The sequence below is a fragment of the Otolemur garnettii genome, unplaced genomic scaffold (genome assembly GCF_000181295.1).
Source record: "Otolemur garnettii isolate 467f Iridium unplaced genomic scaffold, OtoGar3 scaffold00078, whole genome shotgun sequence".
NCBI classification, from domain to species: Eukaryota; Metazoa; Chordata; class Mammalia; order Primates; family Galagidae; genus Otolemur; species Otolemur garnettii.
The window spans coordinates 4,914,939-4,927,970 of record NW_003852473.1 but is presented as its reverse complement, the minus strand read 5'-3'; the positions used below and the strand labels follow the sequence as shown (position 1 = coordinate 4,927,970).

At 33.3% G+C, this 13,032-nt stretch overlaps 1 protein-coding gene across 1 annotated transcript in view; it reads left to right on the top strand.

Annotated features, from left to right (window-relative positions):
- Nucleotides 1-13,032, top strand: part of NAALADL2 (N-acetylated alpha-linked acidic dipeptidase like 2) — a 979,797-nt gene that overhangs the window by 964,984 nt on the left and 1,781 nt on the right. The gene's annotated exons all lie outside the window — the stretch shown is intronic.

Here is a 13,032-nt window from a genome sequence, read left to right as displayed (position 1 = left end):
ACTTTGCTACTGTGTGTGTATATATATATATGTATATATATGTACTATATTTTAATCATTTTTTTTAGAGGATACTCTTTCTACTTAAAAAAAAAATAGTTAACTGTAAAACAACTTTACATGTCAGGCAGGTCCTTTGGGAGGTGCTCCAGAATATCACAGGTGATGCCAGCTCCACACAGTTCATTGCCCTGAAGACCTTCCAGTGAGATGCAATGTTGAGATGAATCACAAAGACATTGCTCATCCTGATCTTGTATAGGCCTAAGATAATATTTGTTTTTGTGTCTTTAAAATTTAAAAATTTTAAAAAGTAAAAAAAGATAAAAAATATTTAAAAATAGAAAAATCTTATAGAACTAGGCTATAAAGAAGAAAATACTTTTTACAGCTGTGTAATATGTGCTTCAAGCTAAGTGTTCTGTTACAAAAGACAAAAAGTTAAAAAAATTAAAATGAAAAATATGTGAAGTAAAAATCTAACAGCAAAAAAATAAATAAAAGTAAATGAATAAAAGCTCAAGAGTATTTATTATTGAAAAAAGAAAATTATTTTTTAAATAAATTCAGTGTATCCTCCATGTACAGTGTTTACATAGGTAGTATACAGTAGTGCCCTGTGCTGTCTGGGGCCTTCACACTCTCTCACCACTCACCGGCTTGCCCAGAGCAACTTCCAGTCCTGCAAGACCCCTTCATGGTAAATGCCTATAGAAGAGAACCACTTTTTATCTTTTCACTGTGCTTTTACTGTACATTTTCTGTGTTTAGATATGTTTAGATACACAGATACTTCCCATTGTGCTAAAATTGCCTACTATCTACAGCCCAGCAACTTCTGTACAGGTCTGTGGGCTACACACAATAGATTGTACCTTACAGCCTAGGTACCTTACTATTTAGGTTGGTGTGATTCCACTTTATGTCTATACTACAACAATATCACCTAACAATCGATTTCTTAGAACATATCCCTGTCACTAAGTGACAAACAACTACAGTTTAATATGAAGCTATTAGCCATGAACTAGTAGTCATGAATAGCTGTTCTTAGAAATATATTCCTCAAAAAAACAATTGACATCTTAAATAATGATGTCACGACAAAGAATCATCAAATGTAATTCATTATGAAAATAGAACAATATAAAATTACATAGTAGATTATCATGTCTATTCAAATCTTTATCAGCTGATCACTTTTCAATCTTTACATTGTAGACAAATTAGGAAGATAAAACATATAATATGATTCAAAATTTAATTTTCATTTTGAGTTCTTTGTGAGCAAGAAAAACTGGAAGAATTCTTCAACTTCAGGGCTTGTTTTATTTTATTGTAAGTATATTAGCCAATATACAGAAGGCAGCAGCTCTGAAGGCACCCAGTCTCTCCCACTTACATTAACTTAAAACTCAAAAGTTCTCTTGGGACTGAGATCACGTTTTTAATTCTTTTGTATTCCATGCAGTAGATGTTTGATGAATGAGCTCTCAAGGCAATCACTTTTCCTTAATTCTATCAATTTCTACTTTAAAATTCTTTCTAAGTTTCTTAGATAATTATGAAAAGAGTAGGCTACTACCACTTTCTTCCTTTTCTATAAAAATGTAGACTTTTGAATATTTCTTTGCTAAGTGTTAATAATATCAAAATTCTATCATCTAACCATTACTTGTAACCAAATCATCTTAATGTATTTTATCAAATTCAAGAGTCATTTCACAGACTACCTAAAATTTGCATAATTTTCACTAAGAACATACTCTGCTACTAGAGGTCTTGGCTTTTGCATGGCTTAGAATTCACTGAATGATGTTGTTTTTGAGATATTGGATTAACGTGTCTGCCAGAACATTCATTAATCATGAAACAAAATGTCAAGGTGACTTGTATCAGGATGTCTAGTGCAAAGAACCCATTACTTTTCTTCTCTACTTAGAGTCACAGTTCCAATGTTTTTCCAATAAAAACTCTGTTAGTTCATTTTTTGCATATATTCCTTATTAGACATCAAGAAAAAAAGAAGACATAAATAAATAGAACTGCACCCATGGAATAAAGTTAATTACTTTAAAAATTAGCTTATATTTCAGAGAGGGATACATATCTTTCAGAAAAGCTAAACATTCATGAAACAGTTATTAATTAAAATGAAGATAAATTTTTATTATTTTCTTTAAGTTTAATTTAATTGATTAATAATAGATTAGCCAATTACTTAAACAGTGACCACAGAGTCTACAGCACCTAATAATAAAGATGGAAATTTTGCAATTATTCATTTAATTCAGATTTCATAAACAGGAAAACCAGAGGATTTTGAACATAAAATTTCAAAAGAATTACTGGTATTTAATTATCAAAATCAAATAATTATGACTTTCTCCCTTCATTCTGATAAGGTTGCTTATACACCTATGCATAATTACCATGAAAATTGGCTAGATCATCTTAAGTGAAACAAGGATCTGTAAATAGTACCCTGAGTAACACAAACCTCTTTTGTGGGGCCCTAACAAAACCCACATCTATTGCCCACCTGGCACTTCAAGCAACTACCATTAGTGCGTGAGAGTTGACGTTCAGGATGACACCTATTGCCTTCTCAGTTTTTAGGAGTAAAGCTTTGACTAAATATTGCCTGAAAGATAAATACCCTTTTATACGACATGTGCAGAATGAGTTCATATGACTGAAAAATAGTTTATTTTAATTTTAACTGAAATATTCATCACCAATCTTTTGATATAGGACAAAGGAATTTTCTTTGAATATTGTTAAGGGAAGTGGAATTCTAGGTTTACTTTCTTGTTTAAACCACATATATGATGAATCATCTAAGATTTCCAGTTTCAATTTCTCCTTGAAGCACACCAAAAAGATTTTTAGAACAATCTGAGTACAGTATTTTTTCTACCCTGTCACTTACTCCTCCTTCCCCTTGCTAATAATCTTTTCAGTTATCTCTCCACATATAATTCAACCACTCTTTCATGTTATCAGTTAATCTTTGTGAGTCTTTCCAAAGCATTCAGATTCATTTTCACAGTAATAACTTTTCTTCCACAATTAATATGTTCTCATTTAGGTAATGCTAATTAAATCATGCAATTTTTCTGCTTAATTACAAAGGTTACTAAAAGAAACTGGTTTCAGAACAAGATAAGCCTGCTTGGTAACTGTAAACTCACTGGAGGAATTGCATGTGGGGGTCACCCATTAGGTTTGAGTCAGGAAGTGGGGAAAAGGCCGACTCATCGGAGGCATCTCAGATCCATTGCATCTGACTCTTAAACAGCTTTAAAAGTTCCTCAAATTATTCTTATACATGTTATATAATTCCTAGAGTATTAGAGGGAAGTTACTGACGGTTAATATGATGGTATAAAAGTGCTATGCACTAGGAGAGCAAGCTAGAGAATAATTTAAAAGGGGGCTGTTGAAATGCTCTTTCTCTCCCATTTCCAGTGTAGTGGATATTGCTGTTTTAAGATTAATTTTCAGTGCCTGGTATCAGAATCTCTTTTCTCATGGTAGAGTGAACGGGTCCAGATATTTTATACTTGAGCTAGGGTCCAAGCATGTGCTCTAAGCTTAGCCAATAGGATGACTCCCTTCCAAGACATTAAATCTGAAAAAGGTGAAAGCAAGATGTCAGGACAGTTCAAGACAGTGAATCAAGTCTCTGTCAGTGGCAGAGCAAATGTGGAGAGATCGCAAAACTGTCATGGGGTTCTCCTATAACCCAGCTGTGGGTTCTCCTATAACAATGTCCTATTTTTCTTAGTAAAGTATCTCAAGAATGGAAAAAAAATACTCAATGTCCTCAATACTATTATGAAATCAATATATAACCACCCACGCTTTCATAGAAAAGATAAAACACAATTATAGCCCAGAAAGGAGAGAAGGGGTGGGGGTGGAAGGAGGATAATCGGTGGAATCTCATCTACTGTGTATGTTGCAAGTGGACATGTCAAATATATTAAAAGTAGAGTATAAATGTCTAAACACAACATGTCAAATATATTAAAAGTAGAGTATAAATGTCTAAACACAACACTGAGGTGAATGATATGTTGACCAGTTTGATGTGAACATTCTAGATTGTATATAGAGTCGGCACACTGTACCCCATAATTTCAGTATATACACAGTTATGATCTAATAAAAGAAAAGTCCTAGATGGGCTAATCTTATAAAGGTGTCCTGCCAGCACTCTGATATCCAGCTTCCCTTGCTTACTGGCTGATTTCTGATGTCTGCTATCTCTTCTATAAACTACTACATAGTTGACAGAAACTATGAATACTATGAATACAGTGTGTACATTGATATATACACACTTATGTACATTTATACGTATATAATGTATAAATATTATATATAATGTATTTATGTATGTGTATTTTATATGTATGTATGTATGTATGTATATATGTTATATATATACAATTCTTAAGTTAGACATGATTCATTTCTACCTGGTATAGCCAACTACACACCTGGCTCTGCATGGGGTACCTGAGGACCCTCATCAATCATCTGAGGACTCATGGCTAAGCATGTGAATGAATGACTCTCCTTTTAGATTTCCCAAAGCAAAAAACCTGACATTTCTATTTACTCATAATCTTGATTTCTTTTTTTTTTTTACCATTAACTTCAACATAGTCATTACAAATTTGCCTATCTAGTACTTACACTTTGAGAAAATTAATGATCCTTCAAAATCAGATGATTTTACTTTTTAAAAAAAAATTTTGTATAGTAAGTTGTTTATGCATGAATTTGTTTACAGATTAAAACCATGGCATTTTCATTTCTTTATGCTAGCAAAAGCAGTTACAAATGATGATATACCAATGAATTATGGGCAAACTTATTCAGCTAAGAAAAACTAACAGAGAGCTCCTTTAAAACATTTTTTGTCACATTTTCAAAATGAATATTTATTGTGTTAACTTCTGTAATAATTATTTACAATATTAAATGTCATCTTACTCATTTTTTATAATTTTACATTAAAACAGCAGTTCTCCATTGAATACCTTAAACCTTTGTGATCAAAATTCACATCTTTGGTAGGTCAATTGCTCTACTTTGCACTTAGTTCTAGCTAAAATTTAGCAAATATTACAATGTTCTTTTGATTCTGAAATGTTCCTATTATCTTAAATAATATACTTGCTATTCAATAGAAATTATGAATTTATGATGCCAAGAAAGTCATTTTTAAAAGTCAACTAAATGAATTATCTAAGTTCTTTAGTCCAAAAATAAAATCATATCTATCATTATTAAAAATGTTTGTGTTTTTAATAACTATACTAATTAATTGTGTTTCATGTCTGGATACATGTGATTGAAAGTAATATAAAATCCTACTCACATTGGCTTAATGGATGAAGTAGCTTGACTCACAATTGAAAATGACAAAGAAAAGCAGACTCTAGGTTGGTTTGATGCAGCACTGTAATCATATTATCAAAGTCTCTTTCCATCTTTCAGCTCTACCTTCCATGGTATCAGGTTCATCTCAAGGCTGATTTTCCTCCAGGTGGGAAGAAAAGATACTGATTTTACAGATTTCATATTCATAACTCATACTATTCAAAAGGAGAAACAGGATTAACTTTTTCTGATTCTTTCAGAAATTGAAGGAAGTACTGTTCTTAGAAGTCAGCACAAAATCTGCCTTCGAATGTAACTGCCAAGATATTGTCATATGCATATCTCTGAAATAATCCATTGATTAATGAGTTGTCTTATGTTTGATTAGGATTGTGTTATCTGAAGCAATATTATGACAAATGCAATCAGATGACCCAAGTTAAATTGTTACCATCAGAAACTGTCCCCAGAGTTTTTTCTCAAACAATAAGGCCTACAGTGAACACTGTATAGAATATTTATAGATTTTGAACTACACAACTATAAAGAATAGATGACAGAGATAAGATGTACAAAAACATTTATACAGAAAAAACCAGTATTTTCTAGCAGTCTAATATATACATAGAATAAAATTAAAAATGTATAAAATATAAAATTAAATAACTTCATAGCATACAATAGTTTAAATGTGTTAAAACTAATTTATTCATTATCCACTTGGTTTCCAACATAGACTTTTTCCCTATCCCTGAGATCCTAGCACAGTGACTTACTCATTTTAGATGTTTATTAAGAGCTCTCACTCACTTTGCTTAAATAGAAACAGTTTAAATTATAAACTTTTCCTTTAGAATGAACTTTCAAAAGAAATATTTGCCATCCTTCTCATTACTGGAATTAGAAAACAAATGAAATAATAAAAAAAAAAAAAGCTGAGTCACCTTTTTTGTTTGGTGGAGTAGCCTGAGCACTACTGTTTACCAAAGGCAATGGGGCTAACTAAATGACAATGGAGGAAGGGCAAAGGCAAATATTTGGAGTGTAGATTAAAGGAAATGCATTCTTATGTTAATTGTCAAGAGCCTGTAGGACATTCAAATAAAATTGTCCTTGAAGGGTGACAGGCCCTACCTAATGAGTCGAGGCTGAAATGCTAAGAGATAATGAGTACTTAGTAAGTAAAGAAAGAAAAGTAGACTTATCTAAATATTGGATTTTAGTTTATACATGCAGTTAGCGGTAAGACAGAAAGAAAATTGCAGTGATGAAATACAAATAAAAACAAGAAACCAATTAAATGAGTGTGAAAAAAAAGTAGTCAACTTTTTTTTCTCCATCTTCCCTCACATTCTGGAAGGCACTGAGGACTATTTTAACCTTTGTCTGATTACTGGCTCTCTTTGGATTAGTAAAATGGTTTTAAATGCAGAAATATAAGTTTTCTTTGTTGGTAAATAATAAAGCACTGTGTAGTGGAGAGGGAGTTTCCTTGAATATTTAAAAAAGTATCTTCTTACTAGAGAAAGGTCTTTTGACAAACAATGCAGTTAAGTGGACTGAGAATTCTCCACAGTAACTGCAGAAAACACAATTGTTTATTCTCCCTATAGTTCTCTGCTCTATTATATAATTAATCATAATAAAAAGAAGAAAAAGCAGAATCATTTTAGGCCTTTACTTTGGCTATCCCTTAGCAAGGTATCCATGTTGTGATGATTTTCTTAGGTCAAGCTACCTAAAATAATACCATAGACAGGGTAAATTAAACAACAAACATTTACTTCTCACTGTTCTCGGGACTGAGAAGTCCAAGGTCAGGGTGCCAACCCGGGTTGGGTTCTGGTGAGGACAATTCCTGACTTGCAAATGGCTGCCGTCTTGCAGTGTCTACATATGGTGGAGAGGGGAAGCTGTAGCATTTCCTCCTTTTCTTATAATCCTGGGGACATGAGCACATCTAAATTTAATTACCCCCCAAACTCCCCACTTTTAAATACTGTCATTTGATGGTTAGGGTTATAACATAAAGGATTTGGGGGAGCATAAACATTTAGTCCATAAAAATGTTTAACTGTGTTTTATGTGTGATGCAAAAAAATCTCACCTTCCACTCTGTAAACAGATTTAAAAACTTTTAATAAATCAATACAAATATCCTAACTTTGTAATATATACCTCATGAGGAATGTTTGGTACAATTTACTAGCAGTGTCTTCCAGATTTAGCTAGTCATTTAAGGGCAGTCAAACCCAAAGCATATATCTGTCAATGCAGATATAAATACCGTAACCCACTGTTAACTGTAGAATGCAGTGAGTATAATCCCTAAAAGAATTAATAACAATTGTAAGAAATTGAGCTGGATTCTCAATTTCTCTCTGCATTCAGCATTTGTACCCAGTCAGTTTTGAAAGACATGAGTTATTATTTAGTATGATTTCATTTAGGAGTTTTTCAATAGACAGTATAATGAATATTAATTCAGATTTACAATGGGTGGCATCCTGTGCTCATTTATGACTATAAGGAACATTTGAAAGAGAGTCATCATTTCCATCATCAATTTGTTAATTCACACACATGGAAATGACTCATGAAGATTTTAGATGCTTTTGTTTCAAAGTACTTTTTTTTTTTTTCTCAGTTTTCTTTTGCTTTAGTTGAGTGCAGAAGATTTGTCAGTTGAGCAAAGATGCTTCATCTCCTTCACTGATACTGCCAGGAGTTATTAATTAGGTTTCTGAATTTGGCACTGCTCTTTCCTGGTCACTGTGATGTGTCATTGAAACAGACCCATTAAAATGAATGATGTGTGTTGTAATTTCATTAGTGTCATCAATAATATATTACACTTTCCTTTCAGTGGTCTCTTTGTGTTGTGTGTGGGTCAGGAAAACCATATGAATTACATTTATAAGATCCAAATTGTTACAGATGGAGGAAGATAGGCATGAGAGTGGAATTAGTGTTATTTTAAACATGATCGCCACTAAAATGATTTCAATTAAATAATATTTTAATTAGGCCTGATGTCTTTACATGCCATACTAAGATACATGTTGTGTGTATGCAAGTAGGATGGTGATTTATTGAATTAGAGCTATGCTAACCCAGTCTATTCTTTCGGCAGGGAGTCTTTTCTAAATTGGACTAAAGCAGGTGTATGTAAGAATAGAAATGGCTCCCTAAGGAATATAACACCGTCTGGTTGTAAAAGACAGACTCTTGGCATGGAAACTATTCAAATGAATTTTCTCACGTTCCTTCTTGCCAAACTTAGCCTTTTGACTATTGATCAATTTTCCATCTTCCCTATTCTGAAAGATATGGGTCCATAATTGAGAAGGATAGTCACATTTGAACTCTGATACAGAATATGTTGTTGAAATCGCTTAGCTCCCTTTGACTAACATTCAATTTTGGTGACACCTCATGGGAATTCAAAGAGCTGTTCACTTAGAAGCTTCCATCCAAAGCAATGAAATATTTCAAAGGGAAGAAACATCTGCATATTAAAAATGGTACAATTATAGTTTTTGCTCTCCAGAGATGATCCTGGGATACTCGGGGTTAATGGCTAAATATGTAAGTTCCTAGAACAAAGAACTATATGAAAATAGTAAAAAAATGTAAAAAAATGACTGTAGTCTTCTATTTAATATTAAAAGTAAAATAATGTCATGCTACTTTTTCAGAAAATGTTCCAAATACAGAAATTTATTTTATGTAAGCAGGATGCTAAGTGGTTTTCAGTACACAAGAGAGAAATTGGAAAAGATGAGCTACTTCTAAAATTCAGTAGGAGACATAATCTTTCACATGAAAATTTAAAGATTTGTTTGTTATCCTCAATTTGTTTTTAAGTTAATGCATTTACCAAGGTGAAAAAATGTATCTCTACTATTATAATGAAGATCAGCTAGCTTAAGTTACATTAGCAGCTACCCAAAATGAAGATTTTCCCTTATATTATGATAAAAGAATCCTACTCGCTTGCATTCAACTAGAATCTCCATATCTGTAGTTTTATCTGATTTGTATCCAATTTTAGTAGAAATGGATATGAGTATTTATCTTCTATAATAGCTTGCCATAAGCCTACTACTTAAATCATGGAGCATATGGAAAATGTGTTTAGCTCCTTGTAGAACTTCACAAACCAAAAAAAAAAAAAAAAAAAAAAATTCCATTTCTGTGCACATGGCTTGTTTACGGTCATTATAAAAGCATGGTACTGTGTCGCTTACTGGTTAGGAGAAGCAAGTGCCTGCAGACTCCACTGTGCCCGTCTGTAAGAAATAGAGGCCTGGCTTTTCAGTTTAAAGAAATAGTAATCATTGTATTTTTTGTGCTTTAGACCTGAGTGTTCTCTTTAGGATGTATTTTTATTCTTTCACATTACCTCTCTAGATATTTTATAGTACTTATGGAGAAAATTTTACATAAATATATTGGAGACTGCTCATGCTTAAATGAATTGCCACCCAAGGATTAATCTGTAACCTTTATGAGGCATGTTTTATTAATATCATCTTATCATTAAATTGAATATTAATATTTAACATCTAATAAGCATAGAATGTATATGTCGGAATGTACTTCATGCCAGGGGATTTTGCAAAAGTCACTGTAATAGCCTGAGAGTAATTAAACGAGCTCTCTGCAGTATATTAATTACACTGGTACTGCTCATGTGAGAGGTAGTTTTTGGTAACAATGCTCATGATATTTTTGTTTGTCATCATGCTGAGCATTATAACCTGAAGGGATGGAAATATTCAGTATAGCTCTTGAGAACGTCTATTTCATCCTTAAATTCTGGAAATATATTTGCCATATAAAAATTCATAATTATGAAACTGATAAAGGGAAGAGATTCAAAACTATAAATGCATATATCATAAAAATGTTTTTTTCTTATACTATTAGTTGTTCCTATTGGTAAAACAGTATAACTTGTCTATAAAAAAGTACCTTTTAAATAAATGAATAATTAAAATATATTTAATGTTTTAGCTTCAAAATAATTTTATTTTTAACACATTTTTCTTCATTGTATATATACATGTATATATATTTGTATAAGTGCATATGTGTTTTTTTAGTTATTTATGAATATAAATGTATTTGATATATAATCTGATACTAAAATTCACTCTTCCCTGAATGGCAATTGAGAAATCTTACTTTACCATGAAAAAACAAACTTTTGTGTAGGTTCTGGCTCCTAAGAGACCACACGAAAACATGAGAATCGGCTCGGCGCCTATAGCTCAACCGGCTAAGGCGCCAGCCACGTACACCTAAGGTGGCAGGTTCGAATCCCCAGCCCGGACCTGCCAAACAACAATGACGGCTGCAACCAAAAAAAAATAGCCGGGCGTTGTGGCGGGCGCCTGTGGTCCCAGCTACTTGGGAGGCAGAGGCAGGAGACTCGCTTGAGCCCAGGAGTTGGAGGTTGCTGTGAGCTGTAATGCCATAGCACTCTACCCAGGGGGACAGCTTGAGGCTCTGTTCAAAAAAAAAAAAAAAAAAAAAAAAGAAAACATGAGAATCTATTCTCCCCAGTTCCGTCTCCAGTGTGGATAATTCTATAGTCAGATCAAGTTTTCTCTGTATTACTTGGTTTCTTTTCTTTTCCCTGCTGTTAATGATATCTTATTTTTGTGAAATAAAACTAATATTTAGGGAAATTTTCATAAGATATTTTATTAATTCTCTCTATTTTGTTTAAGTTATTTTGATGTCAAAACATCTTTAAAACTTTTATACATAAAAATACTTAGATACGTAGGTATATGTACATACATAAATAATTGCTTGTGTGATTACTTTTGCATGGTTGAAAGGCTTCTTCTGAAAAATATAATCTTATGAATTCTGTGGGCATTGCAAAAGGACAATCTCTAAAGATTGCTCCACTGTAGAGCTAAGATTCTCTGAGTAAAGTAGACTGACATTTTTGGTACCTAGTAATGAATGAATTTTGTACTTATTGAACATGTACTTTATTACAAGATTGACATGTTATTTATCTGGAACTGAAGCCTGGAGCAGTTGTGTGTAAGTATGTGTATGGATGTAGACTGCGCATTACTCAGGCCGGATGACCAAAACAGGGGTCAAGCCAGCAGGTGTGGTTATGAGGCAGGTGGAGTTGTCCCCAACACCTCGGGTGATTGGATCCTATTCTTTTTGTGCTTTTATGGGCTACAGATCTCCTAGGCACTAAGAGACTCATGCCAGGGCATCACTCACAACCCACTTGCTGCTCCATTTGGGAGGTGGTATTGTTTTCTTCTCCCATTGCTAGAAAATATATTTTTCATTGTACAAAGTTTATACCTGAATACAGTAATATTTAGAATCTAGGGCAGTGATTTTCAGCCAGTTTATGGTAGCACATTAGTGTGCCATGTAAGGATCTTAGGTATGCCACAAAAATTTTTAAAGATCATTAATTAAATTATTTTCAAAAGAAGTCCACACCATAGTAAGTATATATTTTTTACTCCTTTTTTGATCAACATGATTTAAGTAGGTCACAGAAGCTTAATCATAGGTTCAAGTGTGCCCTGAGATAAAAAAAAAAAAGTGGAAAAACACTGATCTAGGAAATATCTTTCTTTTACTGCTCTATTTAATACAAGGCCAAGTTTACTTGCAGGCACAAAGAGCAAGGATGTTGAATTAGGTCTAGTTCTCGTTCAAATGACCTGTTTTGAAAAAAATTACTGAAATCATCTCTTCATTCAAGGATCTTCTCTTCCCACTGCCACTTACCATGTGTTCATTGTCAACTGAAATTTCTCTCTAAAGACAGAAAATCTACTGTTCTGAAATTAGTTAGAGCTTACAGTTTGATGCAATGATAAATTGATTCAAAATGAATTCATGCAACTTATGCCAATAATACTGAGGATCTACTAAGTTCACAGCAGTGAACTAAATCTAACAAAAATTTAAGTAAATTAAATCACCATGACTGAAGACCTTCTACACTGAAAGCAGTGAATTAGACTTGATGAAGAAGTAACATATTCTCAACCATGAAACGCAAAGCAGCCAGATCAGGGACCACAACAGGAAGACGCAGGCAAGGTGGAGATGTGGGTTTCAGAGACCAATTGAATCTGTAAGGAGAACTGGGGGACTTGCAGGGTCTGGGCTGAGCCATCCAGCAGATTTCACTGCACATTAATCTCTGCAGAGCAGTCGTGGTGAGATGTTCCATAGGAAACAGTGATCTAGAAGTCTGCAGAGTCAAGGTTAGAGCTAGGAAAAGTATAAATTAATTACACTTTGGGCTGTGGCCCTCACTTCATCTTCTCATACCCTGCCATCTCCGTGTAGCATAAGACTTTTCAGTGTACATCTTAACAAGTGGTCTTCTGTTCTCCAGGCTTTATATTACAACCAAAGTGATTATTTCAAAACAAAATCAAATTGCTTCTCTCTCTTGCTTAGAACTTTTCACCAGTTTCATATGCCTGTAATAAGAAGCCTACTCTCCTTACCTTGGTTCACCAGGCCCTGTATGATACGGCCATGACTTGCTTTCCCATCTCTTCTGGAGCTCCCCACCCTGGCCCTATCCCCTGGTCATACAGAAATGCAGATATTAATTTCACT